The sequence below is a fragment of the Equus przewalskii genome, chromosome 2 (assembly GCF_037783145.1).
Source record: "Equus przewalskii isolate Varuska chromosome 2, EquPr2, whole genome shotgun sequence".
In the NCBI taxonomy this organism is placed as follows: domain Eukaryota; kingdom Metazoa; phylum Chordata; class Mammalia; order Perissodactyla; family Equidae; genus Equus; species Equus przewalskii.
In genome coordinates, this window is record NC_091832.1 from 60362585 (window position 1) to 60383749 (window position 21165).

The window sequence follows — 21165 nt, forward strand, 5'->3', positions numbered from 1 at the left end:
ACTGAAAATAGTTTGATAGAAATAAATCACACAACACACAGGAAGATAGCCTACCATGATAGAAAGTCAGAAGACATGATGAACAGCAGGATTACCACCCCAAGAGATTGAGATAATGGGAGAATCTGAAAGAAAATACATATGTTAGAGATGAAAGAAGAACTAGAAACCCTAAGAAAATGCTATTATGCAAAAGAATAGCAGTTTAGATATGGCTAAAGAGAAAATTAGCAAATGAAAGTATAGATCTGAGGAAACTGCCACAAATGAGGCCCAGAACAAAAAAGAGATGGAAACATAAAAGTGAAGTCTTGAGAAATGAAAGATGGACTGAGAAATCTCACCATACGTCTGAAGATGATGTTGGTGGTGCCGTGTGCTAATCACTTGAGCCACCTGATTTGGTGCAGCAGTGGTGGACAATTCTGTGCACAGAGCCACATGCCACAGTGTTTCTCTGTGCTGACCCTAGGCTTTCACCAACACTGCAAAAGCCCACTTAGCTTACACATGAACACAGTTCAGAAGTTTGAAGGTGTTAACACTTCTAGCAGCAGCCCTCAACCAACGGAGGATGGGAGTAAATAAATAAATGTCTCAATTCAACTGTTCTTTGTTGAAGCAATCTGAGGCATACTCTGTAAAGTTCTCTGAAGAATCCTCTGCAGGACTGAGCCCCAGTTAGTCACAGTGGTAACCAGTCCAATAATGCAAACTTTCCTGTTTCACTCTCCATACCTCATTGCTTCTGATCACAGGGATTGCTTCCTGAATAAACTAGTTGCACTTAAATCCTTCACTCAGGCTCTGCTTTCAGGGAGTTCAAACTAAAGTGAAAGGAGGGAATGCAAAGAACAAATTATTTGAAGAGGTAATATTTGGAGGTATAATGTCTGAGAAATTTCCAGAATTAATAAAAGACAAGTGTCCTCAGATTCAATAAACAGGATTAAAAAAAAATCTATTCCCAGACACGTTGTGAAACATCAAAGACAAGGAGAAAAATTTCTAAAACAACGAGAGAGAAAAGATGGATTAATATACCAAGGTATGGCAATTAGACTGAGAGCAGACTTTTCAACAGCTACGAAAGCAGAAGACAATGGAACAATGTGCTAAAGGAGAATGCCCTAGAATTTCATATGCAGCTGAACTATGGTTTGAGAGAACTGCTTTGGATCTGAGGTGGAGGAATGGGGGACAAGTTTTCCTTGACTAGTTCTGCTTGGCCTTGGTCCCTCCCTTGTGAGTAGAGGTTCTATCTTGGGCAAAGAGATTTTGTGGGGAGCATCAATAGAACTTGAGAGCTTTAGTTTTTACCTTCTGATCCTAGGCTCCCTGCCTCCCATCTCCCCAGGGAATGAGATTTTGGATTATTCTAGCAGTATCTGTGGGTCTGCTGAAGTTTAAGAGGTTTGCCAGAATTTCTCTTTGGGTTGGGGAGTGAACATCTTCGTTGCTGTCTACAGATTGAATTTCCCTCTCTCCTGCCTGCCCAGAAAGAGGAGGAGAAATAACTGTAGACTTGCAGGATTAATTTTTGCTCTGCTCTACCTTTCCAGGCCTCAGTTTCCCAATTGATAAAATAAATAAATAAATAAAAGATTGGCCCAAATTGAACCTGTTTCTGGATCTAACTCTCTGGGGAAAAATTTCAGCCACCCTCCCTGGGTTCTGCAGTGGTAGCTACTTTCCAGAACAACACAGGTAGAAATACTGCCCCCCGGCCCTCCCCAGCATGTACACTAGGTAGGTCAGGGTGTGTTGGTGACCAAGGTGCCTTTCCTCCAGGCCGTTCCTGCTCCTGCTCCCTTCACCATACCAGGAGGATGAGAACCAGGCTGAATCACAGGTTCGCCACAGAAAACAAGATATTTATTTCCTTTCCTGGTTTTTGTTTAGGTCAGGTCTAGATTAGATTATGTCTATGGAGTGGATTCTAGTCTTGTTGATTTCTTAAAAAAAATTAGAAAGTATTTGTAATTACACAAGTCATACAGAAAACTTACTTCCATTGCAAGACAATTCAGATCACGCACATACAGCAAAAGATGCTTTCCCTGCCTTTAATTCCAGCTCTCTTCTTTAGAGGTAACTGCTGCTGTCAGTTTGGTGTGTACACCTTCCAGGCTCTCTCTCTCTAGATATGAATATGGATATGGATATAGATAGAGATATCTATTTCTCTATATAGATACATATGTATACATATAAATTTGTTCCTTATGTGGTATAATCCATATAAATTCTGCAATTTGTTTTTTTTAACTTACATATTTGGGGAATCTTTTCATTTTGATTTAAAGATCTTTTTTCTGACTGATACTTAGTATTCCAGATTATTGATATACCATACTATGTTTAAGCAATCTCCTGTCAATTGACATTTAGTTTGTTTATAATTTCTGCAATGAACAGCCTTGTAAATCTCTTTGTGTACATATGCAAGTATTTCTCTTGAGTGGATGGGGGAATCAACTTACCAGTGAAGAGAAGACACATTTAACTTCAACATTTTAATATTTGGAAGATTGCTCTCCCAAAGGGCTGTATCAAAACACGCGTTTCCTAATCAATGCATGAAAATAGTCATTTTTTCATCCTTTCTCCCAAACTGATTGTTTTTGATCTTTTTGATGTTTTCCCCTGATGCTGCTTTTCTTGCTTAGTGGCTCCCACCTCTTGTCTTCCTTTTTACCGTCTACTTCTCTTCTGATATAGCAAACAGACATACTTCGGAGACTCATACTTTGTATTCAAGTCATAAAATTACACAAACATAATCCATATGGTCAGAAGTCAGGGAGTGAAAAACACTTGAATAGCCATACATGAGAGTTTGTAAAATCACACACACACAAACAGAGTCTTCTTTCCAGTCAAGATAAGAATATTGGTGGGAAAAGTGCTGCCGGACTATCTCATTTCCCCGTGTGGGCGTCCCAGATAAGCGGCCTTCCAGATCTGGACAATAATACCACAGCCTGACAGCTGCTCCCCAGCCCTCTGCCTGCCCCTCCTGAGAGGCCTTGGCCAACATGGCTGTGCCTGGGGCCAGACCCAGCACCGGGGCAGAGTGAACAGCTCTGAGCACATCAGAGGGGTAGAGGTGATGGCGACCTAGGAGGAGGGGCTAAACTCATGATTGTGGTGGTGCTGAGGATAGCTGGGTGCCCAGAATCATCTGGGTATGCCAGCAGCAAATCAAGGTAATTAGAGTAACCACAGGGGGCCCAAGTTGGTACTGTGGCCTGGAAGGGAGGATAGCAAAGTGGCTCAGCTTGAGGCGCACACACAACAAGTTTGTAAACCTCCTTCCTCTCTTTCTACCGTGCCCAAGGTACTCTGGGTGGGATGCCCTGACAGCAAGACCTCTCTCTCCCGCCAGTGTCTCCCTCTCTTCCCACACCTTTCAGGCTTTACGCTGTGGCATCCTTCTATAATAGTTTAGTAAGCGCCAGGTACTCTGTTAGTCCTAAAGAATACAAAAAGCAGTAAGTCCTAGTTTCTGCCCTCAAGGACCTCATGGTCGGGCAAAGTGTCTAGGATCCCTCTGGCATTATAATTTTGTTATACTTCTAAACCACATCTCCCTGCCCTGTGTTCCTTGCTGCTATGTCTGATGTTTGTGGTTTTGGTGCCACTGATCTAGGTTGCTATTGATATCCATGTTGAGTCTTTTCTTCTATGTGTCAAGTAAAGGCATGGAGAAGGGAGTGCGGGAGACCACAAGTGTTGGATGGGGCTCCTGCTCCCTCAAGTTTGCTGGGTAGCTCTGTACTGACAAGGCCAGAGGAATAAACTGCTCTGTGTCCTCATTCCAGGGCTGGGGAGAAGAGGCTGGAGCCTGTGAGACTCTGCTTGGAAACCTGGAGACTGTGTGGGGCTGTACAGAGTGTGAAGATGGCCTGTACCAACGATCTTGTTTAGTCCTCACAACCTGGGAGGGAGGTGGAGCAGGGCTTCTCATATCTGTTACAGATGAGAAAACTGAAGTCTACAAGGGTTAAATGACTCCCCTCAGGTTGCATAGCTGGGAAGTGAAGAAACTAGGTCTCTGGACTTGAGAAATCTGGGCCCTGCCATGGGCCATCTCCATGGGAGCTCGGCAAGTTGGCTCCACCCAGCAGCGCCCCCTAGGTGGAGGAGGCCAGATGCTCCCCAGCACTTGCTCTTGGGGCCAGAGCCCTGTATCCTTAAGGAGGGGTAGACAGAGTAAGTCACATTTATACCCTCCTGAGCTCCCAACATGAGCATCTATGTGTAATATGGTTAAAAAGGGGAAAAGAAACATTAAGAGTGGACTTGAGGGGTAACTTGTCTGGAAGGCGAGTTTCTGAGCTGATTCTATATAAGCCCTATATTTCCAGCCCTAGTTGAAGAAGCTACTGGCTTTTTCCTTAGAAATTTCTGGGCCTTTAAATCTCCAGTCTCCTAAAGCTTCAGACTTTTTACTTTCTCATTTACTGAACATTGATATCCTAGCCACGGTAACAACCATGTATCTGGGGCTCTGTTCTCGGGTATGAGGGACCATAAATAGGAGTGTCTGACCAGAGCTGTCTGGACTGAGAAGAGTCAGAGAAGTGGGTCTAGGAATTCTGTAAAAGAATTTAGAGTTAGATATCAAATGTATAGAAAACCAAATGCAAACAATGGGGCGAGAAGCAGGAGCGAAGCTGGTGTGGAGCCAGGGATTCAGACTCGGGTCAAGAAGAGGTTTGAGCTAGATGTGAGGTTTGGAATGAGAGGGGAGGGTCATGGAGAACAGCTGGAATATTTTGGGGTCATGGGTTTAAAGTGTTTTGAACCATGGAGTCTAGTTACCCTCCAAAATGGGTGTTTCAGTTTTCACTACTTCCATCAAAGCACTATAGTTCCTGTTGATGAGCACTCTCACCAATACTCAGCATTATAATTCAAAGACGCCATCTCATGAAGACTGTAGCCTTGGAGGGTTTTACTGTCTGGGGGGATTTAAGTGCCTGGACATTCCCAGTGCCCACACACTGCCTAGCACATGCAGACCCTCAGTAGGCATTAACAGGAGGCTGTGCATGGTTATCACTCCAACTGGGGGGCTATCAGGACTTGTGGAGAGAGAGTCTGGAGGCAAGCCCTATGTGCCCTTTCCTGGCTGTCCCTAAAGGAGAGAGGAAACCTCCTCTCCTGGAGCAACTGGATGGATACAGGGCCTGCTCTCTAGAACCAGAACAGGAAGGCCTGGATCCTATTCTGGAATAAGCTGTGTGACCTTGGGCAAGTCATTGGTTCTCTCCTTTCTCAATGTTCACAGGCACTAGATGGAGACATACAAACCACCCTTCCATTATATGGAGCTTTTGTTGGGGAGTAAGGGATGTTAAAGTCAGGATATGGAAAGATAAGAGCATAGAGCCTCAAAAAAATGCAGGAAGCTTTAGAGATTTTTAGAAAGAGATGACATTTAGAAGGAATGTGAGATCTGGGAAACACAGGGAATGAGAACTACTTTCCAAGGCTCTTCCTGCTCCCTGACCATCTGTCCCACATCCGACCTCTAAGAGCGGGGTGCAGAGTCTACCTTGGAGATGACTCCTGGCCGAGAGAAGATGCTCAGAGTCTGCACAAAGGTTGGAGAGTAAATTGGCCTGGTGGATCCAGAAAGGCATAGGAAGTGAGTGGCAAGGGAGAGAGTGGACCTGAAGGAGAGCATTTATCTGGGGAGCTGCTGGGATGGCACATTGCCCTCCTCTCTGGGATGGGGAAGAGGCACAATGCAATTCTCCGCTGATGTTTGACAAATGTCCGCTTGACCAAATCTGCTTCTCCATCTAGCGAGTTCTGGAGTCAGGGAGTGGTCGAAGTGCCTGGGCACCAGGAATCACACTGTGTCTGGCCTGGAAGGAGAGGATGGAGGCCAGGACGTATGTGGGCCTTGTGATCCAGCAAGAGGGAGCCCAGGAGCTCCCAGCCGGGGGCTGGGGGGCATAGAGTCTTTATTTGTACACCCAAAGGGTAGTATAGTCAAATTATTAGGGGCTGAGTGAGGCGGAAGCTGACCACCATATCATAGAGACCACTGGCACCAGATAGACCCAGGTAATAAAAATAACATATTTATTGAGTGTCTACTACACGCCAGGCATGAAGTATTAATTTATTAATTTATCCGATCCTTACAATAGCACTCTGAGAGAGTAAAAATTATATCCTCATTTTACCGATGAGGCAACTGGGGTCCAGAGAGGTTAGGGAACTTACTTTGCTTAAGATCACATGGCTGTGAGAAGCCAGAGTCCAGCTCCAGAGCCCATCCTCTGTGGGTGACAGCACGAGCCCCAGCCTGGCCGGAGTAGTAACCAGCATCCCTGAAGTGTTGGACCAGACTGGAAAATGATGCCAGCAGTGAAGCCCTCAGAGCAGTGAGACGACCCAGCAGGACATGGCACTTCCCCTGGGGCCATCACCTGCATGAGCACATCTCTCAAGCTCCCTGCAGGTCTCAGCATAGTCTCACACGACACTGGAGCAGGTAAGTAGACACTGAAACTGGACAGTGATGGAGACTTTAATTCCTGAGCTGGATTAGCGATGCTCTGGGCTGGATTGAGACTACCAACATAGTCTGCTGTCATGGCATGGGAACTCAGGACCAGGAATGGAACTTTTATTTTGAAGGACAAAAGGAGACTCCCTCTGCCCTTCTGCGCCTGGCTAAGTGGTGGCTGCCAGTTGCAGCTGCCTTGTACCCCAGTGCAGTGTGGAGGAGGGTGGAGGCTGGGCTGGGAGAGCTGGCCATGTGCAGGGGCGTTGCTGGCCGGGGCAGCAGGAACCTCAGAACAAGGCCAGGGCTCCTCTGATTTGAAAGCTGCAGCTGACACTTCCCAGAGCTCCAGCCTGTGCCAAAGTAACCAGAACTCAGGCCGTCCTCTGCCTCCAGGCTCCTTCCCCACTCCGGTCCCAGGGAGGCCTGGCAGCTGATAGGAGCTGGGTCCGCAGATGAAGTCATCTGTTTTGGTGCCAGGGAAGGGAAGGGCTGGGGGGAGCAGGCGGAGGGGCCCCAGGGCCCGTGCTCTGTCTGCCTTTCCCAGGCTGGCGCCACAGGTTGGAAAGCCTGAGTTTTATCTGGGGAGTGCCCATTGTGGGGGAGGGGGCCGGTGGTGGGTGGGAATGGGGGCCTGGGAGGGCAGGGGACTGGTGAGGAGCGTCTGTGCACTGTTAGCAAATCTGGAAGAGAAAATGAGAGTTTGGTTGAAATGTCAGGGATTGGGAAATTTGTAGGTCTCCTGCAAATTTTGTCAGGCTGATACTGTGAGTGATTCAATCCGTGATCTGATGTGAGCACCCTATGCCATTCTACAGAAGAAGGAAGGAACCTAAAGGACATTCTAAGCTGTAAACTCTTTGCCTTGCTCTATAGCACTTCTGTCATTTGTCACTGTCTTTGAGGAGCCCCAGGCACTTTGCAAGTTTTCTCTCTGGACCTCAGCAAAGCTTGGGATTCAGATTCATCTTTATGAAGAGAGAAGTGGGCACGCTTCCTCATGTCACTTAAATGTTTTTACGTTGAAGTTTAGCACAGAGTTCACAAATCTTATGTGTACAGATTGATGCACTTTTACTAATGAATATACCCATGTCACACCACTGGATGCAGACATAGACCTGTCCCTCTGTGCTCCTTCCCTGCCATCGCTCACAACAACTGCCACCACGACTTCTGTCACAGTTTGGTGTGTTCTTGAAGTTCATACAAGTGGAGTTCCGCAGCATTGCTCTTTTGTGTCTGAGTCTCTTTCTCATCATTCTGTCTGGGAGGCTCACCCTGCTCTTGCGCTCAGGTGAGCAGCAGTAGTTTACTCTTTTCTCTCTCTTTTTAAAGACTTTATGTTTTAGAGCAGTTTTAGATTCACAGCAAAACTGAGCGGAAAGTACAGAGATTTCCCATGTACCCCCTGCTTCCATACTCACAGCCTCCCCACTATCACCATCCCCCGCCAGAGTGGTACATTGTTACAACTGATGAACCTACATGGACATGTCCTTATCCTCCAGAGTCCATAGTTTACAGTAGGGTTCACTCTTGGTGTATATTCTATGAGTTTGGACAAATGTATAATGACATGTATTGTCATTATAATATCATACAGAGTATTTTCACTGGGAAGGAAGAAGATTCTTTGGGTGAAGGGGAGGAATTCTTAAGATATGGCTGCGTTTTAGTTTAAATACTGCTCAATGCTTTCAAGTGAAGAAAATTTGCAAGGCCAGAGATGGGTGAAGTCTTTGACACAAAATGGCAAAGGCCTCACCCAGAGGTGACAGAGTTGGTTTGTGTCCAGAAGGCCAATCTGGAGTTGGCATTATGAACTGGTAGATTCTCATTGGTGTCCACTTTCATTTAATATCTTTCGTTTTTTTAAACCCGGTTTCGATATGTACTACCCCCAGGCAAGCATTGCAGCACGATGGGGCAGGAAGGGCAAGAAGTGCTGCAGCTGCTGGCGGAGTCTGGACCAATTCTGCTCTCCCGGAAGGGAAAGAGTGGTCCTGGAGGGACTGTGCTGGAAGTCAGCCCTTCCCACTCAAATTAAACAACAGAGAGTGTTGCAAGGTAAGATTAGAGGGATGATAGAAGTGGGAGCCCATTCAGGGTGAGGGAATCCCTGAATGGGATTAGTGTCCTTCTAAAAGAAGGTGTAAGACCAGACCGACCAGGAATCAAGGTAGTCAAGACCAGAAGAAGGACCATTTGAGCCCCAGGGTCCTGGGCTCCACTGTACAGTTAAGGACGGGTCTCTTAGGGAACAGAAAGGCTGGAGACAAGCCCTTGATGGGAGGTGGATAAGAGCAGGTGGGGCCTTGGAACGTGGAAGCAAAGAGCGCAGAGGAAGAATAATCAGATTATCCTGAGTGCACGATTAGTGGAGCAAAAGGGATGCTGACTCTAGTGCTGGCTAAATCTCTTGGACTCCACTGAAAACCCATCTTGGGATTCTTGGCCAGACAGAGGCAAATGTCTTCCTCTTCCTCAGGAGTGGGATATGACATGTGAATTACAAAGTAAAGGAGTCAGAAATAGAGGGAAGCTGAAAGACAGCAAAAACAGGCCTGAAAGCCAGAGCAGCTACGTCCAAAACTCTCAACCCCTCTGCTGTGGTCTGAATGTTTGTGTCCCCCCAGATTCACATATTGAAATCCTAACCCCCAAGGTGATGATATTAGGAGTTGGGGCCTTTGGGAGGTGATTAAGTCATGAGGGTAGAGCCCTCATGAATGGGATTAGTGTCCTTCTAAAAGAGACCCCGGAGAGCTCCCTGGACCCTTCCACTGTGTGAGGACACAGAGAGAGTGTTGTCTGTGAACCAGGAATCAGGCTCTCACCAGACACCGGATCTCCCAGCACCTTCATCTTGGACTTCCAGCCTCTAGAACTGTAAGCAATAAATTTCTGCCATCTATAAACCACCAGTCTGTGGTATTTTGTTATAATAGCCTCAATGGACTAAGACACCTGCCAACCAGGGTGCCACAACATGTTGATCCCCTCAGTCCTGGGCTGGGTCTGGGACAGTGGGAGCCCAGCCAGGTGCCTCCTGCTGCTTGCAGCCTCTCCAGGGCACTCGAACAGCATGGGGCCACAGGAAGCAGGTTCTGTGCTCTCTGTGGATGGCCTGGATTCAGTGCTGGCTGCTGGCAAGAGAGGGACTCCATCCCTGATACCCACCCTTGCTGGCTGCAGAGCCTGGCCTGACCATTACAGACCAGGGAACCCGGGGGCTGCTGGAGGAGGTGGTGATCCTGGTGCCCAAGTGCCAGGTGTACTGCCAAGGTGTGGCTGGTAAGGGGTGGGAGGGCAAGGCTTTAGGTGAGGACTCCTTGCAGGTGGTGCTCTAGGGAGAGGCTCTGGAGCTGTCTTCACATTTTCCGGCTGCTTTAGTCCAATTGCATGTGATGTGCTCTTTAAGTGGCACCCCAGCCAGCTGATGGTGACTTTTCTCAGATTAGCGCTTCATCATTATTTTGAAATACATGTTCAACAAATCAGAGCATCATTATTTTGGAAAGTTTTATATGGATTCAAAATCCATTCTTGCTGTTATAAACTATTTAAACATTACCTTTGTCAATAAAGAGAAGGAAGAGCTGTTAGACTCTTCATGTATAATTTTGATTGTTACAAACTTTCGAGTGACTGTAAAAATGGTTTAAGTTGATTTTTATCACCTCCTTGTTTGAACAGGGTTTAAACTACTAAAAACTTGAGGAGCTCTTCATTAAAAGTCTCTACCAGGAATTGTCTGTGACTTTTTGCAGTGTAAAAACAGATATGAAAAATATCTATTCAGAGATGTAATTTTAAAGGTGTTATGAAAATTTTAAAATAATTTAATTGGAGGTTTTACTCTAACTTCTAAAAATTTAGTGTTTATCATGTTCCCTAAGTACGGTCCCAGTTTGTACTTAGTGATTTGACTTTTACATGAAGAAATTATTGGTTTTGCATAGTCCATTTATTACTTTAAAATGGTGTCTATCTTAGTTCCGGCTGCTATAACAAAATACATAGACTGGGTGTCTTAAGAACAGAAATTTATTTTTCACAGTCCTGGAGGCCGGGCATTCCAAGAGCAAGGTGTTGGCAGTTCCAGTGTCCGGTGAGCGCCCATTTCCTGGTTTGCAAGTGGCTGTGTCCTCACATCTTTTCCTTTGTGTCCTCACACAGCAGAGAGCAGAGAGAGGAAGCAAGCTCTCGCATGACTCTCATAAGGGCACTAATCCCATTCATGAGGGCTCTACCCTCATGACTTAATCACCTTCCAAAGGCCCCAACTCCTAATACCATCATATTGGGGGTTAGGATTTAAACAAGCAGACTTTCGGGGGACACAAACATTCAGTCCACAGCAGTACCTGTGCTTTGTTTCAGGTAGATGGGTTATAAAATAATTCAAGGCTTTCTTCTAGTGCTGTCATGGGTTCCTCTCATTACCTTTACAGCTTTGATCCATTTGGAAGTAATTTTAGTTTAACGTGTAAGGCAAGGGTCCAAGCTTGTAATTTTTCCAGATGGCTCTCTAGTTTTCCTGACACTAGTTATTGAATAATCCTTGATCAGATGGCCTATCATTTCTAAATAGTCATTTGTATTGGTCCATATCTTTTTTTTTTTTTAAAGATTGGCACCTGAGCTAACATCTGTTCCCAACCTTCTTTTTTTTCCTTCTTCTTTTCTCCAAAGCCCCCCAGTACCTAGTTATATATTTTAGTTGCAGGTCCTTGTAGTCGTGGCATGTGGGATGCTGCCTCAGCGTGGCCTGATGAGTGTTGCCATGTCGATGCCTTGGATCTGAACCAGTGAAACTCTGGGAGCACACGAACTTAACCACTTGGCCACGGGCTGACGCCGGTCCATATCTTGACTTTAGTGGTCTGTCTAGTCATATGCCTTTGTCACACTGTTTTAATTATTGAAACTGAATAATTAGCATCCAGAAGGGTTACTTTTCTACTCTTCATCTTTAGAATTTTTTTTTTTGAGGAAGATTAGCCCTGAGCTAATTGCTGCCAATCCTCCTCTTTTCGCTGAGGAAGACTGGCCCTGAGCTAACATCCATGCCCATCTTCCTCTACTTTATATGTGGGACGCCTGCCACAGAATGGCGTGCCAAGTGGTGCCATGTCCACTCCTGGGATCCGAACCAGTGAACCCCGGGCCGCTGAAGCACAACGTGCGAACTTAACCGCTGTGCCACTCGGCCAGCCCCAACGTCTTTAGAACTTTTGATGAGATTCTTACTTTTTTTTTTTAAAGATTTTATTTTTTTTTCCTTTTTCTCCCCAAAGCCCCCCAGTACATAGCTGTATATTCTTCTTTGTGGGTCCTTCTAGTTGTGGCATGTGGGATGCTGCCTCAGCGTGGTTTGACGAGCAGTGCCATGTCGGCGCCCAGGATTCGAACCAATGAAACACTGGGCCTCCTGCGGCGGAGCGTGCGAACTTAACCACTCGGCCACGGGGCCAGCCCCTTACTTTTAAATTTTTTCATATGAGCTTTAGAATTGGCTTGTTTGATTTTAAACTTTTTGATGTTTTTGATGAGGTCACATTTAACTTATAGGGTAACTTAGGGAGAGTTGCCACATTTAGAAGAAGTAGACTTTCTTATCTAAGAACACGGCAAATCTTTCCATCTCTTCAAGTCTTCTTTCAGGTCCCTCGACAGGTTTAAAGTATCTTCATGTAGGCATCTGCACATCCCTTGTCACATTTACTTCCACGTATTTCATTTTTTGTTTGCTATCGTAAGTAGAGTCTTTTCTTTCATTGTATCTTCTAGCTAGTTGTTGTTTGTATTGGCAAACTTTATAAGTAAAGATAACCTTCTGGCTGGATTGTTTTGAAGATTAGAAGTGCTGTATAAGAAAACACCTGCCATGTACCTTGGAACCTGTCTCTTCCGACCTCTTGTCAAACAATCTGAGTATGAACCTGACATGCGCCATCAATTCTTATCAGCAACTAATAGATTCAGATACACTAACATCTATTGAACTCATATGATTGCCAGACATTGTGCTAACCCCATCCACTTATTTACAGCCTCTTGTGTAATGATTATTTTTCACTTACATTTGAGTGACTGAAGTTAAGTGCTTTTCCTAATATCACTCAGCTGGTAAGCGACACACTGGGCCTGAGCGCAGGGAGGCTGCGTTGCCGTCCATAATGTGTTTCAGCGCTGCTCTCTTCACCACCTCTCCATTATATTTGTTCTGCCCTCCCTTTGTTTTCCAAATTAGTTTCTTTCCTTCTATATACACTTTTATGTACAATTAAAAAAAACTTCACCTCCAACTGATACATCTTGTCAACTTATCTTTGCTAAAGATTTGCGTCTCTTAACATGTCAGAAATTGTCTTCCTTTACAAAATGGAGCTAAATCTCCCTCCCCCGCAAAATCCCCTCAAATCTAAACAACAGAGTGTAATTTCATCCCTTTAGCTCCTAAAGTGTGATGAGAGGTTTACATCCCAGTTCACACTTTTGCAGTTTTCTGTCCCACTCATCCAAGAGTTGTTGAAAGTTACCTCCTATAAGTGGAAAAGTGGCGAGAGTGGTCGTCTTGGCTCTGGAAAGACCCAGAGGATGGAGAAACCCAGACAATTTCCCTGCCTGGCTGTTGGAAAAACAGGTAGGCTACCCCCCCTGGTGGTGAAAATAGGAACTCTACCTACTAGCCTCTTGATCACTAGGGGTTTGGCCTTCTTTCCAACCCTGTCATTCTCACCCAGAGGCTCAGCTTCATGTTGTGTTCACAAATGAGGGAGAGCTAGACTGAGAGTTCCCAAAGGATTGCAATTAATTTTGGTCCACTTTATTTCTAGTCCTGCACAACTTGGCATGTATCCATTTTCCAAAATAGACAAAGTTGAAAAAGATTAAAAAATTTTTGATTGTGATCCACTGTTTTGGCTGACTCCCTTCCATAAATACACATGGTGTGGATTATGGAACCCTGGGCTGCCTCTCAGAGACCTGGGGCCTTTTCTCGTTTCTGGCCTCACCCGTAGTGTGATCTTGGGCAAGTCCCTTCCCCTCTCTGGGCTTCAGTTTTCTCTCTGTAGAGACGATTTCAAAGGGCCTTTTCAGATCCAGGCATTGGCCTGTGTGTGTTTTCAGACGAGGGAGCTGCCTTGGGCAGCAGGTCCTCCTGGCTGCTGCCTCCTTGGCCCACGCTTGGGGCTGCTGTCCTTGGGTGAAACCCAGCAGCACAGGAGTGTCCTCTTGGTGCAGCCTCGTCCAGCTCTGGGACTCCTCCCTCAGTCCATAGTTAAGACACTGATTGCTGTGGTCCTTGGCTTGAATTTTTATGTGGGCTCTGACTCCCACTTGCTGTGTGGCTAAGACCACAGCTTTATCCTTACTGTGCCTTTATCTCTGTAAATTGTCATGTTCTGTAAATGTAGGCTACAGAGCACTCTGGGGAGTTGAGAGTATTGTCGAGAAACCACAGCTCACAGCGGGCTCTGCCTTTATTAATCTACCTTGCTTTATATGGAATGCTGATCTGTGCCCAGCATTGCACTGACCCTGAGGACCTCAAAGGAAAGGAAGAAACTGATTGTCAAGCAGGACCTTGAAGAAGACACTTGGGGCATTGTCAGCGGGTGCTCCCTGCAGACTCTGAGCCTGCAGAGAGGGAGCAAAACGGACAGAGTCTGCCACCTGGTGGCAGGAAAGAGTCTTTCTCCATAAGGGACACTGCAACACCCACAAAAGCAGGGCCCGAGGGGAGGAAGAGCTGGCCAAGGCTTTGACTGTCTGGCACACAGAACAGTAGGGGCTATTGAATGAGTGAAAGTTGATTCTGCCTTCGTGTGGATTGATTCCCTCCAGCTCCGTAATCTATTTAAACTTGATCTGTATTACAGGTCAGGCTTATTTATTTGCTTAATAATTATGAGACATAACAAAGGAGTAAGGTACGTCCTCCAGGACCTGGCACAGGGTAACAGCTCAACTGTTATTGAATTGACAAATTATTGATTTGTTTATTTATTTATTTACTTTTGGTTTATCACTTCTACTATGCTATAAACTCAAAGAGGATGGAGATCACAGTCTTTTTTTGGTTCCTAGTCACACAGTAGTCATGAATTATATAATTGTTAGATGAATAAATGAATGCAAAAAACAAATGAAGAAATGAATTCATTTTGCATTTCAGGATGATTTGTTCTTTCCCTGAAAGGAATAAACATAACTCAGAATTGCATAGAGTGGTCAGAAGTAGTGCTGATAAGGAAGGTTTTTTTTTGAAATGGATATGATTGTCACTTATTAAGCATCTAATATGTGCCAGGCCCCGTGCTTTGCAGATGTCTCATGACAATCCTCTGGGATAAGTAGTATTATTATCTTAAAAGGAGGAGAAGCTTAGATTTAGAGAAGTTCAATCATTTGTCTGAAGTCACATTGGCAGGATAAAGAAGGAAGGAGTATGGGGTGATTCGAATATTCTACTTCTTCTTGCTGTTGTCCTTTACCCTCTTGTCTTCCTAGGATCTTCCCAGGATAGAAGCCCCGGAAGGCAGGTCCACGCAGCCAGTGGAGCAGGGAGCCCCCGAGGGCAGAGTGTGGGGCTCGTTCATCTCCACACCCCCCACAGGCTAGCACAGTGCTTGAAACATAGTAGTTGCTCAGGAAATGTTTGAGGAGCAAATGAAAGAATGATATTAATGGATAGCGTTAAATGTTTCCATTTGTATACTTATTCATCTTTCATAAACACATGTAGATTATCAGCCACTTGAGGGCGGATATCCTGGCCCAGTCTTCTCTGGGCCCTCAGCACTTAGTGTGGTGCTCACACAGAGCTCCGTGGTGGGCCAGGGCAGCTGAAATGTCCTGTTGGAGCAGGAGTTAGCAAACTGAGCTCCGTGGGCCAAATCCCGCTTGTTTTTGTAAGTAAAGTTTTGTTGAAACACGGTGGCTTTCACACTGCAAAGGTCCATGCAGCCTAATGTATTTACTCTCTGGCCCTTTACGGAAAGTTTGCTGACTCTTGCCCTTGAGATTCCCTTTATGGAGTCAACTTGGGCACCTTGGGATGAGCTCTGCTGAGAGTGGGGCACTAGGTGGTCTAGTAAAAGGAGAAAGAAGGTGACAGCTAAGAGAAGGATGGAAGGTTCCAAGTATCAACATCATCCACCTCATAATTTATTTGTTATTGCCCTAAACTTGCACACAAAACCCAAGGCAAGGATCCCAGGAGTGGAGTCTGGGGCTACAGATATCCCTAAGCCTGGCCCGTAGCCCCAAGTCCTCCTGGGGGAGGTTGTGGGCTTCGCTATGCAGCTGCCCATCTTGCCCACCCCCACAGTGAGATTTTTGCCTCATTGCAGGGTGGCAGAGTCTGGATCCTGAAACAGATTGGCACGAAAGGCCAAATCTAATAAAGCAAAGGCAAACTGGAGTAAATGTTAAGTTTGTGCCCACAGGTGAAGAAGAAATCAGTGGCACAAGTATCCATTTTGGGAGGCTAAAGACTGATTACAGCGTCTGAGAAAAAGCAGCAGCGGCTCCTGTAGATAGAGAACTCATCTTGGTAGTCAATGCTGTGACTCACAAAGTGCATTTGGTTTCGGGCTGCATTCATGGGAGTCTGGAATCTAGAATCAGGGAGCTGAGGCTCCTGGTTTCTCAGAGCAGGCCTGAAATATTGTGCCTGGGACCCTGTGCTTTAAAACAAATGAGAGCAGAGCAGGAACGAGACCAGAGGTGGACAGGGCTCTGACGGGTGCCCTGTGACTCAAAGGAATCCAGTGGAGCAAAATAATGGAAATGAGGATGGATAAACAAAACGAAACAAAAGCAACCCATCCTTGTCTAAGTCTTTCAGAGGCTCGTACGTGCAAGCCTCTGGTCGATCTTTGCAAGTGTGTAGGATATGTACTATCTCCATTTTACAGATGAGGAAATCGAGGTTCAGAGAGGCTACCTGAGCTGCCCAAGGTCCCAGAGCTCCTGCAACTCGTATTTGAGCCCGTATTCTCTTTTGCTGCCCAGGATTCCACGCTGGGTACAGAGGCAGGAATGGGCAGAGCAAGGTAGCAAAGATGAGGGGACCTTGGGACCCCAAGTTTGGGGCTCCGACGTAGGGGTGATCTCAATGGGGGGCATTCAGCAGCTGGGGGATGCAGAAAAAGAATATTATCCTAGACAAAGAGGGGTGGGTGCTGACATGGAGCATTTTAGGAAATACAGAGGCTAAGAGATCAGAGCCGTGGATTGAGGGCAATGTCACATCAAGGACAGTGGGAGGGGTACCCACTCCCTACCCCCGGAAGTATTTCATCATTGGCATTGTTCAGAATTGCTGGTGCATGGTGATGATAAAGAGTAGATTGACTTTTTGTTGCCTTTGTGGTTGTTTTTAAATTCTCTTCAGATAGTGCACTGCTAGGGGATGCGCCCACTGCCGCTCTCCTCTTGTTGGATTCTGGCCATGGAGCACTCCATGAGTCTGTGGTGCCTCCAGGCTAGTCTTGAACTGTGCATCTGCTATGTCTCCAGACTGTTATCTAGACGGCATTGTCCTCAGTTGGCAGTACTATGGTACATGTAGTCCACCCTTCCTATTGCACAGAGTTGACGTGATGTGCCCAGGGTCATAGAGACGTTAGTGCGTGAGTGGGGAAAATCCTCAGCCTTGGGGCTCCCAAGCCAGAGCTTTGCTTGTGAACCATGTGGTTTCCTAGCAGGCAGGTGGGAGGGGTGTGGCTATGGCTGAGGTAGACAGGCTGGCTATGGGAGGAGTCTCTCCAGTGCCATCTCCCAGCAGCTGACCCACAAGTCTCTCCTCTCCACTGATCAGGACCTCTAGGAATAGGTCATTCTAACTGTTAGTGAAGCTGAGTCCTAGGGTGTCCTGGGGCCTGCTACCCTGGCCCATTGCCCCGTTGATGTGGTATGGTGAGAGGAGAACTTGGCAAGAATCTGAGGGCAGTGGGCTGCTCCAACATTAACAACAGCAGCAACAATATCTACTTATCTACTCTGTATTGAGTGCTTACTTATTGGCTAATAATTATTGAATGTTACTGTATGCCAGGCTGTGTGCTAAGCACTTTTTAGCTTTCCCAAGCCTCCCAACCATCCTATGAAGTAACTTCTCTCATTAGTCTCCTCTTTCACTTCCTGACTATTCTTTTCCCAAGGAAGAGAAAATGGAGGCTGACAGAGGTTAAATGACTTGCTTAAGGTCACCTGGCTTATACACGGCTCAGGAAGGACCCAGATCTAAATCCAAGTTGTCTGATACTGAGGCCCACTCTTAACTAGTACATGGTCCTGCTCCAATTAATGAGTCAGGATGGCATTACAGGCCCCTGACCCGAAGCCAGGCAGCCAGGGCCCTGGGAAGACCATGAGCTCCTTAGGGCTTGAACTGCTCCCACTGCCTCTCACGCATTCTGTCATCAGACGTTTCTCGAGTCCCCCACCAAGGGTCCTGCAGGCCCAGATCACGATCTGGCTATGCAAAGGTGGGGGAAGCAGACCTCGTCCTAGTTCACCATGGGCAGGGCATAGCAATGATCCTCCACAAGAGCTCTCAGACCAGACATTGCCTAGGGTAACTCTGGGCCAGCAGAAACCAGCACATCTTAACAGTTACCTTCTTAGTGTTCTCCAAAGACTCTGCTTTACCTAGGAGAGATAGGGCCGAGAGAAGAAAGAGAGACGCAGAGAGAGTGACAGAGAGACAGGGAGAGAGACAGACAGAGAGACGGAGAGAGACGGAGAGGAGAATCTTCGTGGCTGGAGCAGAGTCTCCAGGCACCCACCTAAGCAGGCCTCCATTTATAGATGTGAAGGGGAAACATCATGTTCTCCCTCAATTAAAGTTTGTAGGATTGACTTATTTTCCGTCTTCCTTTGAAGGACATTGGGAGCAGAATAAACCAACTTTGGGTTAAAATAACCCCTTGCTGCTTTCCAGAATAACCAAGGCTGCTGAGCCAGTAGCAGGGAGTTGCAGAACTGAAAGGAACTGGAGATCTCCCTGGGTCAGTACAGAATGGAGCAATGGTTAAGGAAACCACAAGAACATTCAGATAATGTTAGGCTGGGTCTCCTGAGGGGCTTTTATATCCGGGCCAGCATGGGCCAGGTTCCTGGTCCTCAGGACATCGTGTGAAATTGACCCAGCAATTAGAAGTTCAGAAGGTTGATTTGGTCAGCTTCCCCAGAAACAATTGGGTTGTAGTAACCAACCTCCCAAGACATCTGCTTGTAAAGTCAGAAAACCAGGTTCTTATTTCTGGTGTGCATGGAGGTCTTACCCTACCTAGAATACCTGCTCGGTGTCACAAGGCCAACTGCAGATGACAGGCCTTGTGGATACAGATGGAGAGTATAAGAAGACTGTGCCATTCTCAGGGGATGTTCTGTCAAATGGGATAAAGGCTGTTGCTCCCTCCAGGAAAGCTTTGGTCTATCGAAGCAGCAATGGTTCTTCCTCTGGTTTGCTTTTCTCCAGGCTCAGGGAAGGCCATCAAGGTACTGGTTGTACTTGTCAGGACTCTGGATGGAGCAGGCCAGATATCCAGGAGTCAGCCTGTCCTCGAGGTCAAAGGAGGGGAAGCCCCCGCCAGATGTAGCCAAAAGACCTCTGGTCAAGGTCTTTTACCCCTCTGGGAGTGACCTGCCTGATCAAGGGTCTTTCTTCTCTACTCCACCCTTGTTTAGCTCCCCAGCCTGAGCAGAATTGTGGGACTAGCCTGTGGGGAGAATCAGAGAGAAGCTGAGAAGTCCTCTGCCCTGGGTATTGGGAGAGGAATTTGTTGAAAGTTCAAACAATAAAGTCCTTTCAAAGGCTAAGTGTATGAGCCTAAGTGTCCCCATCTTGTGGTCATTTTTGAGGGGTTGGTTTCTCCTGGAGTACTGATTCATGATGTTCGGACCTTTTCTAACCACCTCCGGAAACTTTAGGGTTAGCCTCTTCCAATTCTGGGGCCAAGAAGGCTCTCAGAGAGCCCTGGGGTTTCATTTTACAGATCAGGACACAGAAAGGGATTGGCTGACCCGTGTTGGAGTTCCAGCTTTGCCATTCACTAGTTGTGTGATCTTGGGAAAATTTCTTAACTGCTCTAAATGTTAGTTTTTACACCTGCACTTTAGGCTGTGAAAGATTTTAGGATATCAGGTCCGTTGATTAACTGCCTATTTGTTGAGTAACCTGCCTAATTTTAGAGAACAAAACTTTGGGACTTCTTTACACACGGCCTTAGAAATCAGGGTCAGGGACTTGTGTGAGCATCCAGAGCTCATAATCAATTGCTTCCTATATTTCTCACTGGTACTGACTCCAGTCCATGACCCAGAGGCAACCTGAGGTCTGAAATAGTCAAGTCATAGTCCCTTGGGCGTGTGACCATTGGCATTGCCTGTCGCAACTCCACACACACTAGGACTGGCACTGCTTGTGAGATATGCTGTAAATATGCAGTATTTGAGTATTTTTGGGGAAGAACTTGAGGAACTGCTACTTATACCAGCTTTGTAATGGTGAAGTTGTCCTTGTCCCCAGAAGACCATGCCTGGGCTCTGTAAGATGAGCTGGGGATTCTGTAATTTGAGAAAAAAGCCACTCACATCCCCAAATCAAACCACTAGCATATGTAGAAGGCACTATTGTCCCAATAGGTTGATTCAAAAGTGTTTCATGTCTTATGGAGTCATAACCTCTCTACTGGTGGCTCATGGAGAAGATCTGAGCAGCAGAGGCTGCCACCTGGATTGTGTGGGTAGGACACCCCACCTGGATATGATGGGTGCAGCTCACTGCTGCCCCACATTCACTCTGGAGGGGAAGAATGCAGGCAATGCAGCCTCTGAACTGCTGTGGCTGACTGTACTTTCCATCAGGCCAGGCCTGAACCCTGGGAGTCTGCCTGTGATCCCCCAGCCATGCCACGCTCAGTCCTGTCTGCTGGGATGTCTGGGCATGTGCCCAGCACAAAGGGCCATTATCATGCAGACTGAAGACATGTGATTCCAGCCAAAAGCTGGTCTGGGGAAACTAAAGAGGTCTCTGCTCTTGTGCTGGAACTTGGAGCACCCAAGGGTAGGATGTATCTAGTCTTGCCAACAGAATTCTTCCTTTCTTAGGGTCTGGTACAATCCAAGTGATGGTGGACATAATGATCTCAGACAAGATGACATGACCTGGTTTTGTTGTGCAGAGTTCTGGCTCCATGACCTGATTGCTGATCTTAGGCCCGACTCCATCACTCCCAGATTGTTGGCCAGAGAGAGAACATGAACTGGTTCTGAGAAGGACACCTCAGAGGTACTGCTTAACGCAAGAGTGTTCCCTACCTTCTTCCTCTCTCACTCCCACTTGCCCATCCCACTAAGAATGGCTTTTCCCAGTGTGATCTTTGCATCTTAAGATTTAAAATTGGGAATTGGGTGGTGAGAGAAAAGATAGGAAGACTCAGGACAGTTAAGCTGGGAATCAGGGCCAAGGAGAGAGAAAGTTCTCTTCTGGTGAGCAGAGTCTGAAGTTGAGTGTTCAAAGTTGGAGTGTATGTGAACACTGCAGGGTGCTGAGACTGGCTTTTGGGAAGAGTTCCTGTAGCTCAATATCTGGACCCCTTTAATGAAACCTAAGA